Genomic DNA, 21886 nt, shown 5'->3' with positions numbered 1-21886 from the left:
TTTCACTTAACATGACAATTCAAAACAAAACTATTCAGGTAATCAGTCTACCAACAGGTCTTGACATGATCCTGAGTGTAGTTAGATTTGCGGTTCACATTGCTTTAGATCCTGACAATTTACTAATGAAGGTGTTGCACCTGATGCGACCATGTTTCCAGGCTTTTTTACTTTCAAATCCCTTTGTTTCATTGATTTTGCTGTCTTGGTCCTGATTTGGCATCCATTTAAGTGTATCAGGATATTGTGTTGTTTTTCAATGACGTCTGCACTTTTATTTTGAATAGTCTATCATTTGTGTGTAATGTTGAAATCACTGCAATGTAGTCCTTCAGTTTAATTGGTGGATATCCCGTGGCTTTACCCACAGCGACGCAAGGCAAAGTGAGTGTCTTTTGGGATCCATCAATCATGCAGCTGGTGTGACATGGACAGAAAACTCCTATTAATGAGAGTTATTCAGCTCCATATGAGACTGAGGCAGAGAGCAGTCATCCTCTAGTTTTGTGCTACATATAAAGACTGTAATGTATTGATGCCTACATTTACAGTAAATGTGTTCCCATCTGGGTTTCTTCTGAATGCTTTTAACCTATGAGACTTGGAAAGGTGCTGTGGTTCTGTTCGCCGAGCTGGAAGTTTTTGTTGCAAACGTTTCATCCCCTGTCTATGTGACATCCTCAGTACTTGGGAGCCTCCTGTGAAGCGCTTCTGTGGTGTTTCCTCCGGCATTTATAGTGGCCTGTCCCTGCCGCTTCCGGTTGGCAGTTTCAGCTGTCCGCTGTAGTGGCCGGTATATTGGGTCCAGGTCTATGTGTTTGTTGATGGAGTTTGTGGATGAGTGCCACAAACTGACAACCGGAAGCGGCAGGGACAGGCCACTATAAATGCTGGAGTAAACACCACAGAAGCGCTTCATAGGAGGCTCCCAAGCACTGAGGATGTCACCTAGACAGGGGACGAAACGTTTGCAATAACAACTTCCAGCTCGGCGAACAGAACCACAGCAACGAGCACCTGAGCTACAAATCTTCTCGCAAACTTTGAACTTGGAAAGGTGCTGTTTCGTAAGCAGATCAGATTGTCCAGCATACTAACCTTGCAGCCCTGAGTATGTGATGTTGATGGCTTATGATGCAGAGGGTTAACGATAACCTTTTAACCATGGTACGTACAGAAGGGATTGCCACTGCATTCAGTTGCTTGTTTCAAGTGTTGCCAAACAAAAAGGTTGGGTTAAACTTGCTGGTCATTGACTTTATTTGACAGCAGTGAAGTTGGCTACACAACATTTGATTTCCTTAGTGCTGAAGTGGACTCGAAGCTAAACTTCTAATTTTTCAATTGCTTTAAGTAATTTTGAATGTTGCTCCTGGTAATTAACTAGTTACATGCCAAGTGAGGCAAATAATTCAAATCCTTGGGAGGGGAAACTGCAGGATTCTCAACACTCAAGATAAAAATATTTTGATTGCACATAAGACAAATGCTATTAATTTTTTTTAAATCCCTGATGTAGGTGTGCTAAAGTAAGTGTCTCCCCTGCCTCTTGGGTTGTTAACTCTTGACACCTCATTCCTAGCAAAGCTGTTCTTAAATATCTATTTTGAATCTATGCAGTTTTGTGCATTTCAAAGACCTGATTAACTTACTTGGGCAGATTAGTTTCTGATTGCACAGTGCTGCTGACATAGTTTGGCCACTATCACTAGCCAGTTGCAGATGGGAGATGATAAAATACAGGGTATTTGGTTACCTTGTTTAGCTATGTATTTTTTATCAATGTATTCAACTCATTTTTTTCAAATATTGAAACAGCACAAAATATCAATCTCCAGAATTCAGAATATAAACCTAAGTATTGTGCTGAGGGTCTTGGTTGAGAGTAACTTGACCTTTATCTTTTATGAGACCCTTGCAATCACCAGAAAAACTGAACTTCTTTGCATCAATCTGGCCTGATTTTGTTCTAACCCTCCCAAGAGAAGGGACACTGATAACTTAGTGAGTTTCCCAGTTTTTTTGCATTGTGGTATTTAAATCACTATTTCAATGAAAATAAATCCCATTCTATGTCTCCTTAGGTAGCTCAGCTTCAAGCTTTGTTGGATCGTGATCCTGAGCCGTGCCTTTTGCTGCTTCAAAGGTGCTATATAAATGTAAGTTGTTTGTCTGCTGGCAAAGTAATGTTTTACTACATCTGGCTAACATTTCAACAGTGCACTCAGTATTCCTCCGTTTGAGAATTCAGACTGATAAAATGTGTTGGACATTGTGTAATTTTCCCCTTGTAACCTTTGCAGCCTGCAGGGTTGCAACTATCTCGTGAAATGGCCAAGTGTTAAATATAGCTGGTGCTGAAATATAATCTAATGCAGGTGGTGCTCTGAGAAATGAGGCGGCTTTTTCAACAGATGGTTTAACTTGAGCGGGTTTCACGGAAGTTAAAGACACTTTTGCTATGGCCTTTTCTTAAGGAAGAGAAATCCCCCAATGCCACATTGCCCTTCTTAAGACATGTACCAAGAGGTCGACGTTGCAATTTCCAGTTCTTGCGTTTCCTGCTCTCAGCTGCTTGCTGGTTTGCGAGAAAGCAGGCCTGTGGGTGGTGGAGGTGGGTGGTTACAGTTTTTGTTCTCCATGGAGAAGTGGCTGGATCATGCTCAGTGGGTGTCCCTGAAGCTGAGGCTGAGAATTGAGCAACATAAAATTTATGATTTAAATAAACTACATTGGAGCACTGAACCTCAGAACAGAAAGACTCAAACATCCTCCAATTTTTATGTTCAGGAATGTTTTTTTCATTCTGTTCTCCTCCCCTCAAAATATTGTCTATCACAACAAGTGCGGTACAAGGAGAATATTTTGAAGGTTGAATTTGGGTGTTGTCTCAGCCCTGGACAGATGTTAAACTGTTGAACCGGGATGAAGCCAGTATTCCCTTCTGACCAATGGCAGGGAGACAAAAAGGCTGCCCAGCCTGTAGAAATCTCAAAACTGTGTTGAAAACAGTGTTCCACTGTAATCTGAAAATGAAAATTCTCAGGACTATGTGAATCACATCAAAAGGTTTGCACAGTGCTCATCACAAGTAAAAGTGTTGAGACAGAAGGCAGTATGTGCGTTGCATTCATTTGCACCATGATAGTTTGAAACATTCTGTTCAAGAATTAACTGGAATGGGCAACACAGAAAGTATCCACTGAACCAAACTTATCCATGTTTTTTTATACTCCATGCAAGTCTCCTCACTCCCTTCTTCCATCCATTCCTACCATCATAACCTTTAGTTCCTTTCTCTCTCCTATTTATCTAGCTTCCTCTTAAATGCATTTGCTTCAACCCCATCTGGTAAGGAGTTCTACATCCTCGTCTCTGTCTGTCTTTCTCCAGGTGCGCTCCTCCTCTAGCTACCTCACTAATGTGGAGGTGCCAGTGTTGGACTGGGGTGGATTAAGATAAAAATCACACAACACCAGGTTATAGTCCAACAGGTTTATTTGGAAGTGCAAGCTTTCAGAGCACTGCTCCTTTGTCAGGTAGCGAGTGGGGCAGGTTCATAAGACACAGAATTTATAGCAAAAGATCACAATGTCATGCGTGCATCTGATACAATATAGTGAACAAACCTAGATTGCTGTTAAGTCTTACATCAACAAGTTTCATCTCACCATCAGACTTACCATGGATTCCTCTTTAGTATCTGTCTCATTCTGGGACACACACATCTCCATCAAGGACGTGCACCTCAGTATCTCACTCTACCTCAAACCCACAGATAACCTCATAATACTGCACTTCTCTAGCTTCCACCCAAAACATATTAAAACAGCCATCCCCTACGGGCAAGCCCTATGCATACACAGGATCTGTTCAGATGAGGAGGAACGCGACGGACACCTGAAAATGCTGAAGGACGCCCTACTAAGAACAGGGTATGATGCTCAAACTCATCGATTGCCAGTTCCAACGTGCCAACACGAGAGACTGTAATGACCTCCTCAGGAGACCGACACAGGATACAATCGATTGGGTACCCTTCGTTGTCCAGTACTTTCCGGGAGCGGAAAAACTACGCCATGTTCTTCGCAACCTGCAACACATTATCGATGAGAGTCATGATTTGGAGGTGCTGGTGTTGGATTAAGGTGTACAGAGTTAAAAAGAGCACACAACACCTGGTTATAGTCCAACAGGTTTATTTAGAAGCACTAGCTTTTAGAGCGCTGCTCCTTCTTCAGTGCTCCAAAAGCTAGTGCTTCCAAATATACCTGTTGGACTATTATCGATGAGGATGAGTACCTCGCCAAGACCTTCCCTGCGCCTCCACTTCTTGCTTTTAAACAACCGCCAAACCTTAAACAGACAATTGTTTGCAGCAAATGGCCCAGCCTTCAGGACAACATCTACGTACAGCTCTGAATAAAACCTTACATTTTCTTGAGAATGTGATTTGAAAGAATTTCTGGGATTTACACATTAATGAACCGAAACGTGCAATCCATTCTAAAAGATGAAAGACTTAACAGCAATTTAGGTTTGTTCAGTATATCGTATCAGTTGCATACATGACACTGTGATCTTTTGCAATAAATTCTGTGTCTTATGATCCTATTCCACAGCTACCTGATGAAGGAACTGTGCTCCAAAAGCTAGTACTTACATGTAAACCTGTTGGACTATAACCTGATGTTGTGTGATTTTTAACTTTATCTCACTGTCGGCTTAATTGTTATCTAAATGGTGTGTGACTTGAAAAGGGAGTTGCAGATGTAGTTCCCATGCCCTTGTTCCAGATGGTATTGGTCGATGGTTTGAATGTGCTGTTGGAGGGACGTTGGTGTGTTACTACAGCACATTTTGTAGATGGTACATCTTGTGAATGTAGTGTATAGGGTGCCAATCAAGTGGGTAGCTTTGGCTTGGATCGTGTTGAGCTTCCTGAGTGTTGTTGGAGCTGCAGGCAAATGGGGAACACACCATTATGTTCTTGACTAATGTTTTGTAGATGGTGGACAGGATTTAGAGAGACAGGAAGTGAGTTACTCACCCTGGAATTCATAACCTTTGACCTGCTCTTATAGCTATAGTATTTGGCTCATCTGATTCAGGTTCTGGTTGGTAATCCCCAGGATGTTGAGCAATCCAGGAATCCTGTTCCTGTGTAATAAGAGCAGTTTGGTTTTGTATGCAGGTCTTCTAATTGGTGAGGGTAGGCTTGAACTAACATGTAGTCTGCTAACAATCAATACCATTATCTCTCTCACAGAATTTGAGCATCTGGGACACGGTATTGGATGAAGCCTTTGCAAATGTGTTCCAACAAGAATTGGCAAGATGACAAAGAGGAAGGACAAGAATTCTCATTGAAATTTGAGCCATGATTGAAAGCAACTCTAATGTAGCTTAATATAATGTAATGGTATTGCTCAGTTTTAATGTGGAAATGCAAACTCCTGATTGGCATCCTGATTTGCATTGTCTATAATTTCCAGTATTTATTTTGAAAATGTGTAATCTGACACCTGAAAGCATGTATTCCCAAACAATTTCTAATAGTTTAATTTGATGGCTTCTCCCAGTGCCTCAATGAGCAAACTCATCACTGTGCAGCCTTAAAGATTACAAGAGTGAAAGATGAGAAGTCTATTTTAGTTTCTCCATCTGAAAAAATCATCCAGCTCTCCCCTTGAAACATCCAACTCTCAATTTCTTCCAGGAATTGTTGTCTCCTCTATTGTCTACTAGATTTAATCCACAAATTGCTCACCCCATAATAAGCTGTCAATCTCTTAGTGTCCTAAATTTGCTGTTTATTAATTTGAACCATTTTTCTAGGTTTTTTTGTTTCTGTGGCATCAAGTAACATAAAGGATATTTTGTGTTTTTCTTAAGATCTGGGCGACATTTATTGCCAGTCTCTAATTTTGAATTTGATTTATTGTTGTCATGTACTGCGATACAGTGAAAAATGTTGTTTTGTGTGCTATATAGGCAGATTGTTCTGCTATCCTGATGCAACTTGTGTGGCACAGAGTGCAGAATACAGTGTTATAGCTGCGGAGAAAGTGCCGAGCGAGAGAGATCAACATGAACATTTGAGAGGTCCATTCAAAAGTCTGATAACAGCGGGGAAGAAGCCATAGTTGAATCTGTTTGTACGTGTCTACCAACTTTTATATCTTCTGCTGATAGTCGCAGAATTAAGCTGTTGCCGAGGTATATCCACAGTGCTGTTAGGGAGAGAGTTATAGGTTCTTCATCTTTTCCCTGGGGTGGGGGAGTCCAGAACTAGAGGGCATAGGTTTAGAGTGAGAGGGGAAAGATATAAAAGAGACGTACGGGGGCAACTTTAATCACACAGAGTAGTACCTATATGGAATGAGCTGCCAGAGGAAGTGGTGGAGGCTGGTGCAATTGCAACATTTAAAAGGCATTTGGATGGGTATAAGAATAAGAAGGGTTTGGAGGGATATGGGCCGGGTGCTGACAGGTGGGACTAGATTGTGTTGGAATATCTGGTCGGCATGGACTGGTTGGACCGAAGGGTTTGTTTCCATGCTGTACATCTCTATGACAGTGAAGAATGCCACTATAGTTACAAAGTTAGGATAATTTGAGATTTGGAGGAGAACTTGCATATGCTGCCTCCTCTAGCCTCTGACCTGCTATTTCTGTCATAGTATTTATGTAATTTGTTCAATGAAGTTCCTAGCAATAGTAACTGAACTAGAATCTTGATGGATGCTCAGCTATGGTTATTCTGTTAAATGTGAAGGTGTGGGGGGCTGTAGTGGTGTTTAAATTGTTAGAAATGGCTATTACCTGGGACCTCTGTAGCACAAATGTTACTTGCCTTTTCTCAACCCAAGTCTGAACTATTGTTTGGGTTTTGCTATGCACAAATATGCTGTCAGAATGAAGGGTTTGAGTTATAAGGAAAGGCTGGATAGGCTGGGACGACTTTTACAGGTGCGTAGAAGGCTCGGGGTGACCTAATAGAGGTTTGTACAATCATGAAGGATGTAGGTATGTGAATGACAGGTATCTTTTCCCCTGGTGCAGGGGATTTCAAGACTAGGGTGCATATTTTTAAGGTAAGAGAAGAAAGATTTCAACAAGACATGGGGGCAATTTTTATATACAGAATGGTTCATGGGAGAACTTCCAGATGACGTGGTGGATGTGAGTACAGTTACATTTAAAAGACATTTAGGTAAGTACATGAATAAGAAAGGTTTGGAGGGATATGGGCTATGTTGAGGCAGGTGGGGCTAGTTTAGTTTGGGATTATGGTCGGCCTGGACTGGTTGGACCAAAGGGTCTGATTCAATGCTGTATGACTCTATCAGTATCTGAGGAACCGTGAATGGTACTGAGCACCCTGTAGTTATCAGTGAACATCTCCAGTTCCGACCTCATGTTGGAGTTAACGGCATCAAAAGCTGGTCGAGGAACTCCCATTGCAATATCCTGAGGCTGAGGTGATTGGTCTCCACAACCACTATCTCCGTCCTTTGTGCTAGGTATGGCTTCAGCCAGTTTATTCGTTGGCAGTTTGAGAGACTCTACTTACAAAACATTATTGACTGAGTTTCAAAAGTAGGTCATTGGTTTTAAAGCTGCTTTAAAATGGCCTACTGATGCTGCATAATTGTAATTTTTTTTAGATCACCATTCAGTTACCTCCTTGCAAAATTAAGGCGGCGAAGATTTTCCTAGACCAGGATGTTCTGAGTTTGGTGTGCAGTCTGTGTTGATTAGGCTAATCTGGGCAAGATACAAGATGGACTAGATAAGCAGCTATCACTTATTCTTCTGTTATCCTTCACACCCTCCCCCACCCCACCAACCCTGGGGAGCCTGGTTGAGTTCCAGTAATACTGTGTAAGTCTGTTTTTACGTGTCACCATCTTGAGGCAATGACCCTGTGGGTTCTGGCAACACTTGTATCCCAAAAATAAACTCTTCCACGTTGTCCCTTTTTGATTTAAAAGAAAGGCAGGGAGGAAGAAGGGTGTAACTCTCTTGCTGGCTGTATATTTACACTTGGTCTTGGGTGTCGCCCTGTTTGGAACTGTGGAAGCCAGAATAAGCATTCTGGACATTACTAGTTTGCAGGATGCTAGCCTTCAGGGAGATGTTTAAAAACAAAAATGCACAGATTTTAGAACTGCCTGGAAAGTCACTGGTGTTTAGTTGTTAATAACAATCTCATTTTAATGAAAATGTTCTGCTTATGTTAAATACTAATGATTACTGGGTGTTATGATTTTAGGCTTGTGTCAAATATATAACTTGCTATAAAAATGACCAGGAAAGTCTGTACTGACAAGAGTTTAATTTGAATAGATTTTGCATAACTCCATTCTTCCAAGTTCCAACCTGAAACTGGCTCTTCATCAGCAAAACCAGTTTGCATCCCTTTTTGGCACCCACATGCAGGAAGACACTGAGCTCTTTCAGCGGACAAGAACTTCCTGAACGTAGCCAGTGTCATAAGAGGTGACCGTATTGTTATCCACCCTCAAAATTCATGATTTTACATATGCTCATACACTGATTACTTTGGAGGGGCACTGTAGAGTGTTTAGCATAAATATCTTGTTGAATACAGGAGAGTGAGAGAGAGAGATGAAAGTGCAAAGAAAATAGAGTTCTGATGATAATTCTTCAGTTCTGAGCAGTTGAGATTTTGAAGCCATCCTTGACTGATGTTCATGACTTATCCATGGAATTCTGCTTTCAGTTGTTCTAATCTGTTTGCCATCTTTGCAAATAGAGTAGATGTGCACTTGCGATGCCGAGTCAGACAAGGCTATGGGCCAAGTGGTCAAAAATGGATTAGAATAATTAAGTGCTTGCTTTTGGCGAGTGCAGACTTGATGGGCCAAAGGGCCTTTTTCTGTGCCTTGGACCTCTGTGACTATTGTACCGTATTGAGGCAGCCCCCAAGTTGCAAACAAGTTCTGTTCACAAGTCAATTTAGGTCGTAACACAATACAAGACAATGTAAAGCAATTGTTCATAAGTACTGGAGATGTTTGTATGGTCTTTAAAATTACACTCCTGTATGGGATTGTAATCCATAAGTAACTTTGTGTAAATCAGATGTTCATAAATCTGAGATTTTCTGTAGTTTTTTTTGCCTGTGATTGTGTTTGCTGCTCTAAATATTTGTGGATCAGTTTGAACTAATTAAAAAAAACATCCTGTATAAATTTGCAGCATATAAAAAGCAGCAGCATAAGTGACCCAGAGTTCGATACCCAAGCTGTATACAGCCTTGTGGAGATCAGATGGATTCCTTGGGTTTTAACTTCGGAAGCGGTACTACAGAGGCTGAGGAAATTGTGTGGACTAAGCTCAGCACAATTAGAACTGCGGTCAAGGCTTGTGTCCAGACATTTTGGCTCTGGAGTCTACAACATAAGTAGACATTAGTAACCAATGTGCTATGAAGATGGTATACACCCTAACATTCTCATGGGTGGGACTGTGGTTACTGTATTTAGGCTGTATTTATATGACCACTTTTCCATTGAGGCAAAGTAGTTTTGAGTCCACATACTCTTAATAGTGGGAAGTGTAATTCTGAAGATTATAGAGTGCACTGAAGTGAAGTGCAATAAAAGCAAAATACCATGGATACTGGAAATCTGAAATAAAAACAAAAAGTGTTTAAGAAACCTAGCAGATCTGACAGCATCTTTTTTGTAGAGAGAAACCATTGATATCTTGAATCAGCTATGACCCCTCTTCAGAAGTGAAAGGAGCTGGAAAGTGGTGGTTTTTATGCTCTTGACAGAGGGCGGGGGGAGAAGGCACAGGTGGCACAGATTGTGAGGGTTCCCAGAGCAAAGGACGAAGGAAGTGATATGGAGAGTTTAAATGTAATGTCCCTGCTAATTTATTTTCCATCTACATGGACTTCCAACCCCGGTTTGCAGCAGCAGTGTTGCCATGGTATGTTTTGAGAAAAATCTACTCAGTGCCTAGATTTCGTAGACAGTTTAAACCTTGGCTATCCCTAGATACTATCATATTGACATGGTTATATTGTGTGACTCGTCCATAATATTATGAAGTAATCAAAGTTGTTTTTCAGAACAATTTCACATGAACAACTAAAATATACCACCTCGCTTTTATGCCTATGGTTTTTTCATCTTGTGAAAAAACCTATACAAATGTAACTCGACGACAACTCAACGAGATGTCTTAATTTCCAAACCAAAATGGGAATAGCTGCTGGGTCTGTGCATGGACTGGTCTTGAACATCATATCCAATAACAAATCTATTCTACCCAACATCGGCATGATCACCATGGAATGGGAACAAATTTAGTCAGTTGGTGATAATCTATGAAATGCATAGATTAGCTCCAAATTAAATGAATAAATACATATGTAACAGGATCTTTTGTGGGATACAACAATCCTAGATTTTGAATGGGAAAACCTAGAAACATGGGACCAAAAAGACATAGATCTGGATGGAAAAACATAGGAGTGGTAGCTGGAAGACTATGCTGCGAATGGCCTGCATTCTGTGGTGTGGAAAATGCTTGAGAAAATTTTGAAACGTGCTATTGGTCCTTGCCCAGAGGGCTCTGTAGAAATTGTCACCATAGATTAGGAAGCTTGGAGTCATGCTTCACTAATCTACAGTCTTCAGTCCCAGAAAGCATTTGACAAACCTATGTAATGAAACGAGAGGTTAAAGCTCATGGAATTAATAACCAATTACACTGCTAATAGGAAACAGAAGGATTAATATATAGAAGTGGCTGGCCTGTGGACAAGTGGCTGATGAGGTTTACAGGTAGGTCAGTGCTTATAATTCCTGCTTTTAAGCAACTTTGGGAAGGGATTTCATAGAGGTTTTTAGCAATCCAGGCAGCCAGGACCGGGGCAAAGGTCCTGAGTTGCTTAGTAGGAAATCAGAAACCGAAGGCTTGTGGGTGAGTCAGAGGGGAAGACATCCTACAAAGCTCTTAAAGATGTGAGGTTAAGGAACCCATGTTAAGTGGTAATAGCTATTATAGTTTGTTTAAAGGTTTCGGGAAGAGACATTAACTCAAGAAAATAGCATTGAATGAATACAGCGCAGTGGTATTATTACTGCAGCCTCACAGCACCAGGGACCTGGGTTCGATCTTACCCTTGGGCCACTGCCTGTGTGGAGTTTGCACATTCTCCCCATGTCTGTGTGCATTTCCACCGGGTGCTCTGGTTTCCTCCTGCATACCAAAGATGTGCAGGTAAGGTGGATTGGCCATGGGACATTGTCCCATAGTGTTGAGGGATGTGCAAGCTAAGTGGATTAGCTGTGGGAAATGCAGGGTTACAAGAATTGGGTGGGATGCTCTTTGGAAGGTTGATATGCGCTTGATAGGCCGAGTGGCCTACTTCCACACTGTAGGGGTTCTATGAATTCAGGGACTAGCTAAAATTAAATGTAACATCTGTATTAGCTGCAGAAAGCTTTTGCTGTGGAGGTTGGGGTAACCCTGCATTGAGATTTAAGGTTCTGTAATGTTGTGGGGGTAAAAGGCTTGAATCTTTATTTCTGATAGTTGCAATGAGATTGTTTCTATGGTTCGATTTGAAACATTATGGCAAAGAAAAAGAGCCCATTCAGCCCACTATGTCTGGCTAGTTGAATAAACTAGCTACGTATTTCTAATCCTACTCCTCAGCCCCTGGTTTATAGCTTTGCACGTTCCAGCACTTCAAGTGTGAATTCAACTTCTCCTTAAACGAGTTGATGGTTTCTGCCTTGACTAACAAATTGGGTAGCGAATTCTAGAGACCCATTACCCTATCAATGAAAGATGTTTTCCTCACGTTATCTGCAATCCTTCTTCCAAGTGATTTAAATTTGTGCCTCCTGATAATTGACGTCTCTGCTGGGAGAAATGGTCTTCCCTATCCACTCTGTCTAAGCCCCTCTTGATTGTGTTCACCTGAATTAAGTCATCCCTCTTCTGTTCTAAGAAAATCAACCTTAACCTGTTAAATTGTTCCTCATAGCTGCAATTTCAAACCCTAGCAAAAGGGTCCTCCTCTACTCTCTGTACAGCACATGTATCGTACCCAGCAATATGGTGACCAGGACTGTGCATAAACTCCAGCTGTAGCCAAACTGCATCTCTCATAGTTTCAGCATTACATATCTGCTTTTGTTGAGAGTGTAGTGCTGGAAAAGCACAGCAGGTCAGGTGGCATCCAAGGAGCAGGAGAATCAATGTTTCGGGCATAATCCCTTCATCAGGATGGAAATGTCAGTTCTCCTGCTCCTCGGATGCTGCCTGACCTGCTGTGCTTTTCCAGCACCACACGCTCAACTCTGATCTGCCATCCTCACTCTCTCCATACTGGCTTTTGTGTTCAGAGTCTTGTCCAATGAAAGAAACCATGCTTTCTTTACCATCCTGCCTGTCTTGTATAGTTTAACTTAGTTTTATGTTTTTCTTTTGTTGAAAGTGTATTGGCAGCCTCTTGTGACTATGTTCAGTGATTGACTTTCGTGGTAAAGTGAAATAAAATAATGGTCTATCACTGAGACATTAAGTATTTTTGATCAACAAAGGTGGATAAATCCCCAGGACCTGATTAGGTGTACCCTAGAACTCTGTGGGAAGCTAGGGAAGCGATTCCTTTGCTAAGATATTTGCATCGTCGAGAGCCACAGGTGAGGTATCAGAAGTCTGGAGGTTGGCTAATGGGTGCCACTATTTATGAAAGGTGGTAAGGACAAGCCAGGGAATTATAGATCAGTGAGCCTGACGTCAGTGGTGGGCAAGTTATTGAAGGGGATCCTGAGGGACAGGATTTACATGTATTTCGAAAGGCAAGGACTGATTAAGGATAGTCAACTTGGCTCTGTGCATAGGAAATTGTGTCTCACTAACTTAATTTAGATTTTTGAAGAAGTAATGAAGAGGATTGTTGAGGGCAGAGTGGTGGACATGATCTATATGGAATTTAGTAAGACGTTTGACAAGGTTCCCCTTGGTAGACTGGTTAGGAAGGTTAGATCAAATGGAATACAGGGAGAACTAGCCATTTGGATACAGAACTAATTTGAAGGTAGAAGACAGAGGATGGACGTGGAGGAGGAGGATTGTTTTTCAGACTGGAGTGCCACAGGGATTGGTGCTGGGTCCACTGCTTTTTGTCATTTTACGTAAATGATTTAGATGTGAACATAGGAGGTATGGTTAGTAAGTTTGCAGATGACACCAAATTGGAGATGTAGTGAATAGCAAAGAAGGCTAACTCAGTACAACGGGATCTTGATCAGGTGGGCCACTGGGCTGAGGAGTGGCAGATGGAGTTTAATTTAGATAAATGCGAAGTGCTGCATTTTGGGAAAACAAATCTTAGCAGAACTTATATACTTAATGGTAAGGTCCTCGGGGGTGTTGCTGAACAAAAAGACCTTGGAGTGCAGGTTCATAGCTCCTTGAAAGTAGAGTTGCAGGTAGACAGAATAGTGAAGAAGGCGTTTGGTATGCTTTCCTTTATTGGTCAGAGTATTGAGTACAGGAGTTGGGAGGTCATGTTGCAGCTGTACATGACATTGGTTAGGCCACTGTTGGAATACTGCAATCAATTCTGGTCTCCCTTCCATAGGAAAGATGTTGTGAAACTTGAAAGTGTTCAGAAAAGATTGGCAAGGATGTTGCCATTGGAGGGTTTGAGCTACAGGGAGAGGCTGAATAGGCTGGGGCTATTTTCCCTGGCGCATTGGAGGCTGAGAGGTGACCTTATAGAGGTTTATAAAATCTTGAGGGGCATGGATAGGATAAATAGACAAGTCTTTCCCCCCATGGGGTGGGAGGAGTCCAAAACTAGAGGGCATAGTTTAAGGTGAGGGGACCTAAGGGACATCTTTTTCACGTAGAGGGTGGTGCATGTATGGAATGATCTGCCAGAGGAAGTGGTGGAGGCTGGTAAATATTTAAATGGCATCTGGATGGGTATATGAATTGGAAGGGTTTAGAGGGACATGGGCCAAATACTGGCAAGTGGGACTAGATTAATTTAGGATATCTGGTCGGCATGGGCAAGTTGGGCTAAAAGGTCTGTTTCCATACTATGACACTATGTTCAGAAATGTTATTACACAGCCCAGAAGCGAGACTTGAACCCAGGCCCTCTGGCTCAGAGGCACGGACACTACCACTCCATCACAAGCACCCTAGGTCTTATTCTGCCATTGATATTTTCTAATTAGTCTGTTCGGGTCTGTTCTTACACATCTCTGAAGTATGTAGGACCTGAATGTGGGTTTCCTGGGCTAGAGATAGGAACACTACCATTGTGCCACAAAAGCCTCAGGTCTCTATCTCTGACAGGTCTTGGTTACTTCTTGGCTTATGCAGAAAGAAGAATAATTGCACTTTCATTTTCATTGCAAGCATCGTGACACAGCTACTTTTCTATGGCCAGCTTCATCGAAGGACTAATTAGGAAGAAAGATACTGAGATTTGAACTCAGAATCTCCTATTTATTAGGCAGGTGCTTAAACCTACTAAGCCACATCACTACCCGTATCCTGAAATGTGCATATCTTACGTTATGTTCCAGATATTTTCTAGTCGAGATATTCTTGCAAACATTTGGAGTGAGTGGTTCTTGAGCCTGCGTATCCTGGCCCAGAGGTAGGGATACAACCACTGTGCCACAAGAGCTCTCATTCTGGCATGTGACCCGTCAGTATTACCATCAGCCAAAGTTAAAACTCACACATGATCAGGTTATAGTCCAACAGGTTTATTTAGAAGCACTAGCTTTCGGAATGCTGCTCCTTCATCAGATAGTTGTCCACCTGATGAAGGAGTAGTGCTCCGAAAGCTAGTGCTTCCAAATAAACCTGTTGGAATATTACATGGTGTTGCATGATTTTTGACTTTGTACACTCCAGTCCAACATTGGCACCTCCAAATCATGATTACCATCAGTCAAGATTGATTAAAAATAACATTATCTGATAGCACATTCCCATTATCCGTGCAAACATGTACTGAGCTGTTATGGGAACAGGGAGAATGAAGTGTAATTTGAGAGTCATCTTGAGTCCAGATAATTAATTAGAGAAGATCCTGCATCTTCACTTTTCTCACCTTTTTGTACTAGTGCTCGGAGTGCTTGCTGGCTCTAAGTATCTGCAAAATGGGTAAATATTCCACTCCTTGGCACTGCAGTTTCTCAATCTAATAATCTGGGAAAAGAAAATCATTGCAATCTGAATGGTGAGATGATTGCCCTGTGACTTCATCAGTCATTACATGGAGTTAAAGTCTCTCTCTGTCTCTCTCTGTCTCTCTCTGTCTCTCTCTGTCTCTCTCTGTCACACACACTCTCACACTCACATCTCTCTGTCTCTGTCTCTCTCTCTCACTCACACTCACATTCTCTCTCTCTCACACTCTCTCTCTCACACTCTCTCTCTCACACTCTCTCTCTCACACTCTCTCTCTCACACTCTCTCTCTCACACTCTCTCTCTCACACTCTCTCTCTCACACTCTCTCTCTCACACTCTCTCTCACACTCTCTCTCACACTCTCTCTCACACTCTCTCTCACACTCTCTCTCACTCTCTCTCTCACTCTCTCTCTCACTCTCTCTCTCACTCTCTCTCTCACTCTCTCTCTCACTCTCTCTCTCACTCTCTCTCTCACACTCTCTCTCACACTCTCTCTCACACTCTCTCTCACACCCTCTCTCACACTCTCTCTCACACTCTCTCTCTCTCTCTCTCTCTCTCTCTCACACGCACACTCCACACTCTCTAGATCAGTACAGGCCAAAGAGGTGAGTGTGAAATCTGAACTAGCATGGGAGGGAAATGTTCAACATAAATCTTCCTCTGCTCCTTAAAGTGAATGTTTATTGAGGAGAATAGATTTCTCTTCATTGTCCCCTACGTTTATAAGCCGTGACAGGCAATGTGCAATTAATTACCCTACATGCCCCATGTTCATTTGGAATTCAGGTTCAATACATCAAGGCAGTCAATGTTTTGATTTTAGTGCTGTAGTTGGTTTTGTTCCAAGTATCCTGGTATTCTACAGCAATGCTGCAGATTTGTGCTTCAGCAACTCTATTTGAACTGGTGCAATTTGCTGTCAGTCATGATTCCAATAACATGTTTAACCACACTTGATTTTTGAGAAAACAACTTCTTCAAACAAATACAATTTTCAGCATTATTGCAAATGAATTTGTTTTTGGAATGAAATGACTACCATAAAAAGGTATATTTGAAGTTCAAAGAGAAAAGGAATTGTAAATCTGATAATTTCTACTGAGTTAATATTTCCATCTTTAAAAATTCTCAACACATGTTTAAACTGCACCCTGTTGTTAATTGAGGGTAATAAAAATGAGCATGCTGGAAACACAGTAAGTCAGGCAGCTTCTTTGGAGAGAAACAGTTGATGTTTCAGTGAGTGACCCTTCATTGGATGAAGGTGTAGCCTAACTTCTTTATTTCCCCCTAGGGAAATGAAAATTTGGTGTGTCAATGTAATGCTTACAAACTGTATTTGTAACTGAATGGAATTCAGCTACATCGGGTATACTGTTCTCTCTGACATGGCTGGCAGAGAGTTGCCCTGAAGCAGTGACATTAAAAACATCAGCTAAACATTTTTAGGAGCAAATTACTGCAGATACTGGAATCTGAACTGAAAACAACAAATGCTGGAGATCACAGCAGGTCAGATATTTCAAGACATTAGCTTACTCCCTCAATGGATGCTGCCTGACCGGCTGTGATCTCCAGCATTTGTTGTTTTCAATTAAAAATTCTTAATTGGCTAAAGCTGATTTGAATTGCAGAGCGGATAGAAGGGAGGCCATTTGTTCCATTATGGTTGAGCCAGTATCTTTAAAGCAGCTATCTATTAATCAACCCTATGGCTATTTAATGTATGTAAGGCTTAAAAATACATCAGAGCCCAGGGCTACACTCTGACAGTTGGCACTGTAAAGTTGAATGGGGAAGCTTTACTATAGCAATTTGCAGTGATTAATGTTAATCTAAAAGTGTAGTAAAGTTAAGATTAATGGATAAATTGTGTGCATTTAAAGTAGTTTTCTCTCCCACTTATTAAATAATGTCCAATGCAATAGTTTCAATATTTTAAAAAAATCCCTGAATTTATTCTTCCCCTTTTGGATTGTCAAAGACTGTGGGGGTTTGTCTGTGTCTCAGCAATCATATTGTTTCCTGAGAAATGGACTGTCAAACATTGACTCTGCTCCTCGATCCTGTCTGACCTGCTGGTCTTTTCCAGCACCACACTTTTTGACTTTAAATGGACTGATTTATATAGTTGTGATAACGGATTTCTCTAACTCACCCTAAATTCTTATACAATTTTTGTTCTCTCTTGGGATATAGATAGAATGCATGTAGTGCTGTTAGGGAAGGACTTCCAGAATTTTGACCCAGCAGTGGGAATATAACTCTAAGTAAGGGTATTGTGTTTTCCACACTTCACTGTGTAGACTGATGCTTCTTTTTCAGATTTTCACAAGTGGATGTGGATAAAGTAAACATTTTCTTTAGAATCCCTGCAGTGTGGCAACAGGCCATTCAGACATTCAGTCCACACTGACCTTCCGAAGACCCAACCCAGACCTATCACTCTAGTCTATAACCCTATTTCCCATGACTAATCCACCTAGCCTACACATCCCAGGACATTATGGGCAATTTAGCATGGCTAATCCAGCAAAACTGCATATATTTGGAACGTGGGAGGAAAGTGGATCACCCAGAGGAAACCCACGCAGACACAGGCACAATTTGCAAACTCCACACAGAGTCGCTGAAGGTGGAATTGACCCCGGGTCCCTGGCTCTGTGAGGCAACAGTGCTAACTATTGAGCCACCAAGCTGCCTGTCCTAACTAAAGCATTTACAAAATGAAAGCCCAGCATACCACTGCACACCTCTTTCTCTGGATCTTTGCGTACATTCTCCTTCCCAAGTGTGTATTCTTATACTTCTGCATTTTTGCATGCATAGTTTCCTCAATTCAATGCCAAAAACTACTTTGTAACTGAGCGCTTGCTTACTGCAATCTGTATGTGACCTTGTATGTCATGGAAGTTGAAGTATGATTGATGTGATTGTGCAAGGCGTGAGTTCTGTCAGGTTTGGAAGTAGTGTGGGGTGGTAGCACAATGGTTAGGTTACCAGACCCCCTTGCCCAGAGCTGTGGCCTCTAATCATAACAGAAAAGCTAAGTTCAATTAACTAAATCTGAGAAAAAGTGCTGTATCCGTGTTGGTGACCAGAAAACTACTGGACTGCTCTAAAAATCCATCTGTTTACTAAATGTTCCTTTAGGAAAGGAAATGTGCCATCCTAACCCAGTCTGCCTTAGATGTGGTAAAAACAATGACTGCAGATGCTGGAAACCAGATTCTGGATTAGTGGTGCTGGAAGAGCACAGCAGTTCAGGCAGCATCCAAGGAGCAGCGAAATTGACGTTTCGGGCAAAAGCCCTTCATCAAGAATAAAGGCAGAGAGTCTGAAGCGTGGAGAGATAAGCTAGAGGAGGGTAGGGGTGGGGAGAAAGTAGCATAGAGTTGAGTTTGTTTCACGACATGGTTGAAGAGCTTCAAGGCAGAGGAAATGACCTAGGAGTTGCAGTGGGAGAGGGACTCCCTGAGATTCTTGTAGAGAGAGGAGGAAAACTTCTTCAAAGCAGGCATCCTTGCAAGAGGATTCGCAGTAGGGTTAAAACCAACGAGGTAAAAACAATGACTGCAGATGCTGGAAACCAGATTCTGGATTAGTGGTGCTGGAAGAGCACAGCAGTTCAGGCAGCATCCAAGGAGCAGTGAAATCGACGTTTCGGGCAAAAGCCCTTCATCAGGAATAAAGGCCCTTCTCCACCCTCTGCAATAGAAGGTGAAACAAGAAAAGCTTGTGTACTTTTGGAGCTTTTGTACTTAGCATTTTAATCAGAGCTCTTTAATCTGGAGCAAAGAGAATGTTTAAATTGTCACTCTTACTTAGTATCACCATGCCACACGCTACCTGCACTCTAAGCGAGGTAGTCAGTCACAGGTTAAGCGCAAGGTGTTAAGATTATGTCATTCTTGCCCTACGCTTGGTAAATTTTTAAGATCATTTTATATCATCCAAGATCCCAGTGTCCCCATGTTCTCTGTGATCATCCTTGTAACTTACTTGGTTCAGCCTCCACCCGTGTTATGTCTGACTTCTGCTGGCTGTGCCATTAGCTGATTCCTGATGAAGGGTTTTTGTCCGAAACGTCGATTTTCCTGCTCCACACTCTCTTCAGAACCCTCTTCAGCACCTTTCCAGCACCACTCTGATCTTGACTCTTATCTCCAGCATCTGCAGTCCTCACTTTCGCCTATGCTATTAGCTGCCAGGTTTCTTTTCTCTAGAAGTTTATGTACAAGCTGTCAACTTTCCTCTCTTTTCTTCTTTAAGACCTTCCTTAAAAACATCCTGGCTCACACCTGTCTGTGCCTCTGACTCAGCATCACTCTTGTTCATACCTATGTTCAGCCCATAACAGCCTTTCTGTGTTAAAGATGCTGTACACAGTAAATGGAAACTCCTGTTGCTGGTGATTTTTTTTCTCTCCCAGCTGGGGGATGAAATATTTTGTGCCTCCCAAATTTAATACATGACTAAGGTTAGCAGATTGCTGTAGATGGTGGAGGCCTTCAGTCAGTAGCTAAAGATTAATATCATGAATGATGTCATGAGTGGCTTTAGAACTAAAACTCTACCTTGTTTAGGACTGATCTTAACAAATTTTTTATTCATTGACGTGCCAGAATTTATTGCCCATCTCAAAATACCCAGAGGGTAGTTAAGAGTCTGTGGGTCAATACTGTGAGTCTGGAGTCACATGTAGGCCAGATCAGTTTAGGATGGTAGTTTCCTTCCCTAAAGGACATGAGTGAATCAGTTGGGATTTTTTGACATAATTTAGTCCCCCAGTTCCAGATTCTTTTTCTTGAATTCAAATGCCACCATCTGCCATGGTGGGATCAAACTGGGTTCCCCAGAACATAAAGTGAGTCTCCAGATTAGCAGTCCAGTGATAATACCAGGCCACCATCTCCCTCAGGAATGAATAACATACATTAGATTTTCCTGTGGCAGGATGTTCAGAAGAAGAGTGTATTCTTCAATTTATTTACAGTCTCTCTACTTTGCCACCTCCTGCCCTGCACCCTAACTTGTACCCTATGCTGTTCTGAAATGAATTTACTTGCATCTTTCCCTTACCCCTTTTTTTGAAGCTGTCTTGTTTTTATGTTCTACAAATTTCTTGCAAATTCCTTTATTATGTTATTATCTGTTTCCCCCACAGTCTCTTCAGAACCCTCTTCAGAACCTTCTTTAGACTTACCTGTGCATTTAACCATCTTCCCATTGTTTTATTCACACACTCCTATTGAATATTAGTGTTGAGAGTGTGGTGCTGGAAAGGGATTCCTGATGAAGGGCTTGTGCCTGAAACATCGATTCTCCTGCTCCTCGGATGCTGCCTGACCTTTTCCAGCACCACACTTACAACTCTGATCTCCAGCATCTACAGTCCTCACTTTCTACTATTGAGAATTGGTCCCAAATTGAAAGACCACATAAACAGAATTTATTCAAATGAATTTCTTCAAAACTTGATAGGTAGCTGGCAAGAAAGTGTCAGTAGTAACTTTGATAACATCCCACCGTACTCTGTATCTAATGAATTAATTTTGAAGCATGCCATTGTTATAAAGTGCCATAAAATTTGTGCATAGCAAGCTCCCACAAACAGAAACATGATAATGACCAGATAATTTTGTTTGAGTGATGCTGATTGAGGGATAAATACTGGTATGATCAGGTTGTAAGTTTGCTCGCTGAGCTGGTAGGTCTGTTCTAAAATGTTTCATCACTGTGCTAGATAACATAATCACTGAGCCTCTGGTGAAGTGCTGATGTTCTGTCCCGCTTTCTATCTGTGTGTATTGGTCTGTTAAGGTTGAAGATATTATTTCTGGTTCTTTTTCTCAGAGGTTGGTAAATGAGGTCCATTTCGATGTGTTTATTGATGGAGTTCCGATTTGAATGCCAGGCCTCTAGGAATTCCCGTGTGTGTCTTTGTTTAACCTGTGCTAGGATGGATGTGTTGTCCCAGTCGAAGTGGTGTCCTTCGTCTGTGTGTAAGGATACCAGTGATAGCTGGTCATGTCTTTTGGTGGCTAGTTTCCTGCTTGTCTGTCCGATGTAGTGTTTGTTACAGTCCTTGCAGGGTATTTTGTAAATGATGTTCGTCTTGCTGGTAGCTGGTACAGGATCCTTTAGGTTGATCAGTAACTGTTTCAGTGTGTTGGTAGGTTTGTGGGCTATCATGATGCGAAGGGGTCAGAGTCATCTGGTAGTCATCTCTGAGATGTCTTTGATGTATGGTAGTGTGGCTAGAGTCTCTCTCTGGATGTGTTATGTCTTGTTGTTTGAGTTTGTTGTTTAAGAATCTGCAGACTATTTATCAGGTACCATTGTTCTTGAATAGGCTAATTTAGACCCCATTTACCAACCTCGAAGAAAAAGAACTAGAATTGATATCATCCACCATAACAGACCAAGACACACACATACAAAGTGGGACAGAACACCAGCACTTCATCGGAGGCTCACTGATGATGTTAGTGTTGAAATGTCTGAGGACAAACCTACCAGCTCAGCGAGCAAACTCAACCTGGGCCTCAACCTAAGCTACAAATCTTCTCAAAAATCGCAAACTGGTATGGTCACCCAGAAGAAATGCCCTACTCTTCACACTGGGTCTTTGTCAACTGGAAAGGATAAACGGATCTTTG

The 21886-nt window shown here is 41.7% G+C and overlaps 1 protein-coding gene across 1 annotated transcript in view; it reads left to right on the top strand.

Moving 5' to 3' along the window:
• Positions 1-21886, top strand: part of pak4 (p21 protein (Cdc42/Rac)-activated kinase 4) — a 132806-nt gene that overhangs the window by 10865 nt on the left and 100055 nt on the right. The window contains exon 2 of the mRNA XM_043680743.2: positions 2085-2159. The gene's annotated coding sequence lies outside the window, so the exon portion shown is untranslated. The remainder of the gene's footprint in view (positions 1-2084; positions 2160-21886) is intronic.

This window comes from Chiloscyllium plagiosum, unplaced genomic scaffold (assembly GCF_037043375.1).
Source record: "Chiloscyllium plagiosum isolate Xiang-an unplaced genomic scaffold, Cpla_swu_hap1 HiC_scaffold_47, whole genome shotgun sequence".
NCBI lineage: Eukaryota > Metazoa > Chordata > Chondrichthyes > Orectolobiformes > Hemiscylliidae > Chiloscyllium > Chiloscyllium plagiosum.
The sequence above is the reverse complement of the archived record's forward strand: the minus strand, read 5'-3'. Positions and strand labels throughout refer to the sequence as shown.